The sequence below is a fragment of the Mastomys coucha genome, unplaced genomic scaffold (assembly GCF_008632895.1).
Source record: "Mastomys coucha isolate ucsf_1 unplaced genomic scaffold, UCSF_Mcou_1 pScaffold9, whole genome shotgun sequence".
Classification (NCBI taxonomy): domain Eukaryota; kingdom Metazoa; phylum Chordata; class Mammalia; order Rodentia; family Muridae; genus Mastomys; species Mastomys coucha.
In genome coordinates this window covers 1,803,590-1,811,276 of record NW_022196915.1, presented here as the reverse complement: position 1 = coordinate 1,811,276, position 7,687 = coordinate 1,803,590, and the positions used below count along the sequence as shown (strand labels likewise).

Sequence of the window (7,687 nt, the reverse complement as noted above, 5' to 3'; positions counted from 1 at the left end):
TCATAAATACAAATTTGAATATACTAAGTGGACTCTATAAAATGTTTGTTAATTGTCAAGTCACCAAAATGGCTCCAGCACAAAGAAGCTAATGAGACAGTTTCTTCCAGAAACTGGTATCTACTGACAAAGTGACCTTGCCCAAAGTTTTACCTTTGTAAGCATTACCTCAAAATAAAACAAAAATTTTTTTTTTAAATTATCAAATAGAATTCTAATGATGCTTTTAGAAGGTTATTTTGAGGGTAAAGCCTCTGTTGATCACTGGGAAGTCTTTACAATTAGGTGATCATTCAGTAGCCAAGAGCTATGCTTCTCTTTTCTTCTGTTCTACCAAGAATAGCCACCCCCTCCTCCAGGTGTGACTCATCCCTCTGAAGTGATAAACATTATGGAAAGAGCTGGCCAGTAGAAAAACACAAAAGGTTATTCTTCTCTGGCCAACACTTGAGGCCACTATAACAGAGTCCCTACTGACAGAATGTGAACTAAAATACTTTGAAGTTACATTCAAGATCCAGTGTGTGCCTGATAATTACTGTAACGGACAGCCAGCTTGAGAAGGCTTAAATAATTCATTCTGCAGTGGGATTTCTAAAGGCCATTTGGTCAGCAGGCGCCTGTTTGGCATGTGGTGTGCCTTTTCACCCTTTTGATGGTCAGATGCCATGATTGAAACTGTGCATGCCTGCTGTTCCCAAACAATTTAGCCTCTTGGACTGCCCTGTCATTGGCAGGAATACTTGTCCAGCCATCCAAACCTATCTATTCATTACTGTGTCAAAGTGCCTATAAATGTTAGATTGCTTTTGAGAAGCAATTGTCTAATTTATATATCAGAAATGTATTTTTAGAGAACTTTCCCATAGTTTTTCTGCAAGAATTTTGATAAATCTCATCGTCGTCAGAGGATTTGCTATCACAAGCAAGCTGCAGTGACTTGGATTATCTGGTGATTGAAGCACTTGCAGCATTCACTATGCAGGTTGAACTAGAAGCCATAATGAAAATGTCCATGAAGGTCCATTCCCAAAATCTGAACAAGCTTCCATATTTGTAGCATCTGGCTGATTTATTTTGGAATCTGCTGCTGTGAATTTTGTAGTTCCAAGCATACTCCCTCTCCTACCTGGGAGATTCCCAGGAATTTTTTGTTTGTTTGTTTCTGTTTGACTCAAAATAAAAGTTTACAGATGGTAATGCTGAGGTTGAATCAAAGCTAAATAGTATTTGTCAACAAGTGTTTGCTGTCTTTCAGAGTTTGGTCTTAATGAAAGTGTAGACTATTCAGAGATTACAGAGTATGGAGGATTTGGATAAATCTTCAATATTGGCAGCATATTTACCTATCCTCATTTTTCATTAGTTTATTTTCTGCCTTTACTGGTTCATAGAATATGTTTACCATGATTGCCATGAATAAAAAGAAAGCTTCCATTTTCAACACAGATATCTGTATTGCACTGTGTGTGTGTGTGTGTGTGTGTGTGTGTGTGTGTGTGTGTGTGTGTGTGTTTGTGTATGTGAGTGCATGGGTGTGTGAATGGGCATGACACAGTTCATATGTAGAAGTCTAAAGGCAACCTGTGAGAATTGGTTCTCTCTTTCCATGGTGTGGGTCCTGGGATTACACTTGCGCCATTAACCTTGGTGGCAAGCACTCTTACCCACCGAACTATGCCAACCTCTGAGCTCATTTGCTTCTAGTTCCACTGAAGTAAAATGTACCTTCTAATATTGCTCAGTTCCTAAGTGTATAGCTTGATGAATTTTCATACTACAAATGGTAAGAAATCCTCTTGTATCTAAGAAAAAGAAACCTAAGAACTCAAAGCTAATTTCTTGCCTCTTTGCACTGTTGACTCTCAGACATTAACCACAGTCTGCACCTCTACTACCACAAATCACATTCACTTTCAATGCTTTAAAACATAAATAAAATTATAAACTGTGCCCTCTTTTGTCTGTTTTCACTTATTCAGAATTTTTATGTGACATTTATTTCTACTGATTGGGTCATTTTCATTTCTGAAAGTGTTACATTTTATTAAAAACACAATTAAGTTATTCATTCTATTCTTGCTAAACACCTGAGTTGTTTTAGATTTTCTAAAATTATTATTTCTTGTGGCCATAATACACATCACTAGTAGTACATTCTGGTACTTGTGTTTTGCAGCTATGCCTTCCAAACCAGAACAGCCCCTCCTAGAGTGAAAGCTTCTCCTTAAGACTGGAGAAATAAATGAAACTCAGATTTCAGGAGGCTCCTGAAACTTATAAGATTCGCAAGCTTCCTCCCCAAGGTTAAATAAGCAGTAACAATTGCTAGGAAGAAGAGAATCTCCAACCAGCTAAGTTTCCTGAAAGCCAGACAGGCAGCACTTGGGATCCAGCTTTCATTAGTTTTTCTCCTTGCTGCGGAGGGCTTTATGGTGATGCAGCTGCCTTTGAATCACCCATGCTCCAGGAAGTAACCCCTCATCCATATTTCTGTGGGTTTTTCCAATAAATTCAGTGATTCTCTAAGTGTTTTCTCATTGAGTTCCAATCTGAGAAAGTCACATTTATTAGTTAAGGTAGAATTCAATTCTGCGTGTGTACTTATGTGTGCACATGTGCAAATGTTACATCATGAGTCAATTTAGACAATAGGGAGGTTGCCTTTTCATAATTGTTAATGAGATTGAACATCTCTTTGTTATGGGCTGTGGATCTTCCAGGTGGGACTACTAAGCCTTTTGCATATCTTTCTAATCCATTGACAGACTTTCCTTTTTCTTTTCTTTCTTTTTTTTTCTTCAAAGATAACCCTTCTCTATATGAAACCTCTCTCGGATATTTGACTTAAAATATATTCTCCTTAGTTAAAGGGTTGGATTATCATACTCTTAATGATGTCTTCAATGAAAGGAAGTTCTGTACTTTAATATTTAATTCATAATGATTTCTGTGAGCTGTGAATTTTCATAGGCTTATTAGATGGCTTTGCTTCCTCCACTGTCTTGGCACCCCATCCAGGTGCGCTCGGCCTTGGCCCTCATCATGTGTGTCTTCCAGCTGTTTAGTAGTGTTTTTTGCATAGTGGTTAATGTTATGAGGTATGGGTTGTTGTTTATAGTTATATATTCGATTTACTACTGTGGTCTCCACTGCTGTACTTGAGATTTTACGCCCTTGAGAAGGAAGCTTCTCAGATGGTTTCAATAGGACTTGACAGCTCCTTATGTGACTCCCCTGGCTTCTTTTGCCCTCTAGGATCATTTTAGCTATTGTGACATTTATAATTTTATATGTAAGCTTTGAATGAGATTTCTAAGAAGTTAAAAGAAATATCCTACCAGGTACCAGCTGAGATTGTAGTTAACTATGGACAAAATCTAGAGACATCTGAGTTTTTTAGATCACACTTTTAACCATGAGCATAGGTTTGTGTAACCTAGATTTATTTTTTCTTTTTATTGTTGTTGGCATTGAGTTCTACTCATTCACTTTGCAGGGTTTGCACAAACATATGAATGTTCTTGAATATTTATAGAACATACTGTCTTCAAGTTGCATACATAGATGCATCTATGTTTATCATGTTAGCCGACAAGCCTTGAGAAGATGGGCTCCTCACATAGAACAGCTTTAACTTTGTTTGTGGAAAGCAGGGAGTTGCTGATCTGGCTACTACATATTATTGACTTATTTTTGAAGACCTTCCGTATAATACAGTTAGGTGGATTCAAGGGTTTCAATTTATTGTTGGTATGAATCACATCATGACTTTAAAAACAAATCAAAGCAATTGCCCCTAGAGCTATTGCAGATGTGGTTGCTGTGTCACATGTACATCAGTAGGTGACAGAAAGAAGGGAAACTATGTCTCCCATCAGTGTTCTGACCTGTGAACATCTGAATGATTAGTAGCCTAACATTCCCTAGAGGAAAGTGAGCTTGAGATGACTACCAGACCAGTGGCAGTGCTGCCGGCACCGGACAGGAAACTAACCTGAGATGACCACCAGTCTGGCACCTTACAGGCCTGCTGGGTGCAGACCACAGACCATATTTGAGATGACCCCTGCTAGCTGCCAAAATGCACTAGCAGGGCATAGCACTCCTAATACCACTTCTGAGATGACCCCAAACAATCAGAGACTGTGGGCACCCTTAAAAGAAGCAAGTAAGTAGTGGAGAAATGCCAAAAAAAAAGAGAAACAGAAGGTCATGAGAACAACAAAGAGAGGCAGAACCAGAGACTTGATGGTAGTGAGGAACAGCCTACTGCCAGCTGGGACTATGGTGGGTTCCTGGCATTTGCTGCCACCTTGGGCCATGTCTGCGTCTGTGGCTCTGCAGCAACTGGGCTCTATAATCATCAAAGGCCAGGTGGACATCCCTCGTCTGTGTTGCTGCCCAGAGATATGCTAATGTCTGAAGGATGAGCAGAACTGGTCCCACCCCTCCCCTGGGCATAATGAAATATCAGGCCCTGGAGCAAGAAAGCAGAAGAGCTGACCCTACCTCTAGCCAGCTATAGTACTTAAGAAAAGAGTTCCTATACACTATGAGGGTTTTGGGTGAGCTGTTGTACAGAGAGTTGGCCCTGCCACTCATCTCCCATGCAGTGCCATGGATGATAGAGCAAGAACCTCCTTCCTTCTCACCTCTTGCCATCTGTTAGAGTTGGGAGACCTGGCTCTGGGGTCATGAAAGCAGGAGAGATGTCCCTATTTCTCATCTGCTGCACTTGGGAGATCAGGTCCTGAACCTCACCTGGGCGGCACCTAAGAGCTGGCCTTGGATGTGGGCATTGCAGGTGAGTTTGTTCTAAGGGTCTCTTGTCTGGTGTATTGTAGCATGGACAAGGGAGAGATGTCCTTCTCCCCTCCCTGATGACTTGTCACCTATGGCAGGCAGGAGAGCTGGCCCCTGTGTCATGAGAGTGGAAGAAATGTCCCTATCCCTCAGTGGGAGCAACACTCAGGAAAGCAGGTATTGTACTATGCTTGGGCAGCAAGGTAGAGCTGGCTCTGGTTGCAGGGGTTTCTTCCAGTGAGCAGGTCCCCCAAACATAAGAACCAGTGAGCTAACCAGCCCAGCTACTTCCCAGACCCAGATTGAGGGCTTTGAGGTGGCCCTCGCAAACATCTACTCCATAGATGTACTGCTAAAATACATAAAGGGGTTGTTTCTGCAGATCTAAAACTACAGGATTTCTACAACACAGGACAACAACTGGATATACTAGAGGAATCCCAGTGAGGTTCCAATATTGATAGACTAGCAGAAGCTGGATCCTTCAATTGCAATGAGCCAATACCTCATTGCAATGAACATTTGGAAGTAAAGAAGTATGGACAAAAGGATGCAGCATCGGACATTGACACACTACACTGCTTGTTAAATATGTCTTGTGCACCTAGCCATGCTTCTGCTCACTATTAGCTCAGCCTGGGCCTAAAACCAGCATGTGCCTAGGCAGAGGGCATTCATTCAAGGGAGCTTCATCTCTGACCCCTTTCCCTCTTTCTTCTTCAGCATCTTTGCTCCTTGAGTCCTGATGGTCCTATTTGTTCCCCAATGCTTCCAGATTTTGCCTTTCCATGTTTAGATGTATTTTATTACTCTCTGTGAGAGTGATCTACCATTGCAAACTAAATCATCATGGTCAGGAGCACTGGTCCCATGATCCTTTCAACTAAAAAATTCAATTCACTGAATATTTATTAAATCATAAAATTATACAGCTCAATTATCTTCAACATAAGCAGTGCTGCCAAGATTCTTCTACTTTACACAACACATCATTCTCCCAGAAAGTTAACAGGAGTAAGGAAAGCTCATTTCTTCAAACCAGACCTATCTTTGAACTTATTCATTCAAAAAGACTCCCATATAAGTGAACTAAAACAGATGGTAGCTGAATAAGACATTTACCACTTTTCTCTTACAGTAAACATTGTACCACTAGGATTGTTCCACAAATCACAAGCAATTTAGGGTTTGGGAAAAGAGTATGAAGCTATGACTTCAACTTCGGGGGCATTTAGACTTATGGCTGTTGTCATAGCAGGAGAGCTACAACAGAAGCACAGCAGAAGGAGGACATGCTGAGCACAATGAATATTTCAAACACTACAGAAAGTACTGGAAATAATATAGTGTCCCTGAGCTTTCCCCAAACTCTGATGCAACAGTAATATTTTACTACCTTTAGTGTAAGTAGCTGCTGAAGAAAATTCAACATGAAGGAGAAGACAAATCTATCCTGCATGTGTTAAAGCACAATCATCAGTAGAAAAAAGTGGGAGGGGCTACTTTCTTTGACATAAATGGCCCTTATGGGTTTGCTGTTGTCACTGAAGCTTTTATTTCGAGATGGAGGTCTTGCTGTCTTTCTATATAGCCCAGGCTGTACTTGAACTTGTAATCCCCCAGTCTCTGCCTCTCAATTGCTGATATTACAGGCATGTGCCGCCTGTATCCTGCATTGCTCCTCATAATTCAATAAAGTCCAGTTGCTTAGGAAGTTTTCCTTTTGCAGATCAATACCCTCCTCTTTGGGGGAGGTTAAAACATCCCAGAACTGAACAAGGTGAGCAAGGTCTTGGAAAGGAGAATGTGACAGAAGCTGGTAGCCTTCACTTGAGAGAAAGGAACCATTGGGGGATTTGCTTTAGGAGAATAAGAGATCAGAGATATATCTGTTCCAGGAACTCTGTAAACAACCAAATTTACACTCTAACCTGGAGCGCTTAGCATTCCTCCTGCAGACAAACAGCAATATGGGGAGTTGGCTACCCATGGATTCCAATGGCTCCTGACCTGCGAATTCTGTGCTTTATAAGTAAAATTAGAAGTCTTTAAAGTGAACAAGTTGTCTGATTGCATTATTATACACGCCTGTATAATACACATCTTTACACGGCCCACCCATGCAGTCATGGGAATGGAAGTAGCTACTGGCACATGAGTAACTGACCAACAGCTACACCACTGAAGGCAATGGTTTCTACTCCCCCAGCAGCATTTCACTGTCCTTTTCTCCCTGCAGAAGAAAAGAATCTTATGAATTCCTTCCTCATGTATGGCTGAACATTTCCCGGCACAGTATTTTGTAGGTTCTATGCAAACAACTATATCTGTTATAAGTTCTTGAGTGTTGTGGCTATATTACATCCCTATTCTGATTAGTTTTATTGTCATCCTGGCTCACTTGGGAAGAGGAGATCTCAAGTGATAGATGGTCTTGGTCAGATTGGCTTATAGGTTTATCTATGAGGCATTTTCCTGCTTGCTAATTGATCTAGGAGGCCCAGTTTAATGTGTTACTATCCTTAGGCAGATGTTCTAAGCTATACAAGAAAGCTAGCTGAGCATGAGCTGGTGGGCAAGCCAGGAAGCAGTGTTCCTCCATGTTTTCTGCTTCTGTTCTCACCATCAGTGTCTGCCATGATTTTCTTCAGTGATGAACTGCAACCTTAAACGGCAAAACAAAATAAACCTTTTCCTCTTCAAATATTTCTTTTAATCATGGTATTCTCTCAGCAACAGAAAGCAAACTATAATACCCCATAAGGTAGCATTTCATAACTCTCCATTGTTCTTTAGCTGCAACAATGTTCTATTCCCTCTTCTGTAGCTGTTCCCTGAGCTTTTGGGGTGGGTGGGTGGGTGGTTGTTGTTGTTGTTGTTG

The 7,687-nt window shown here is 40.9% G+C and overlaps 1 non-coding gene across 1 annotated transcript; it reads left to right on the top strand.

The window, feature by feature from the left end:
- The first annotated feature begins 3,792 nt into the window (after positions 1 to 3,792).
- On the top strand, positions 3,793 to 3,924 carry LOC116085502. The gene has a single exon (XR_004116604.1). It is a non-coding gene; the product is annotated as a small nucleolar RNA SNORA17 (small nucleolar RNA).
- Positions 3,925 to 7,687: the final 3,763 nt, after the last annotated feature.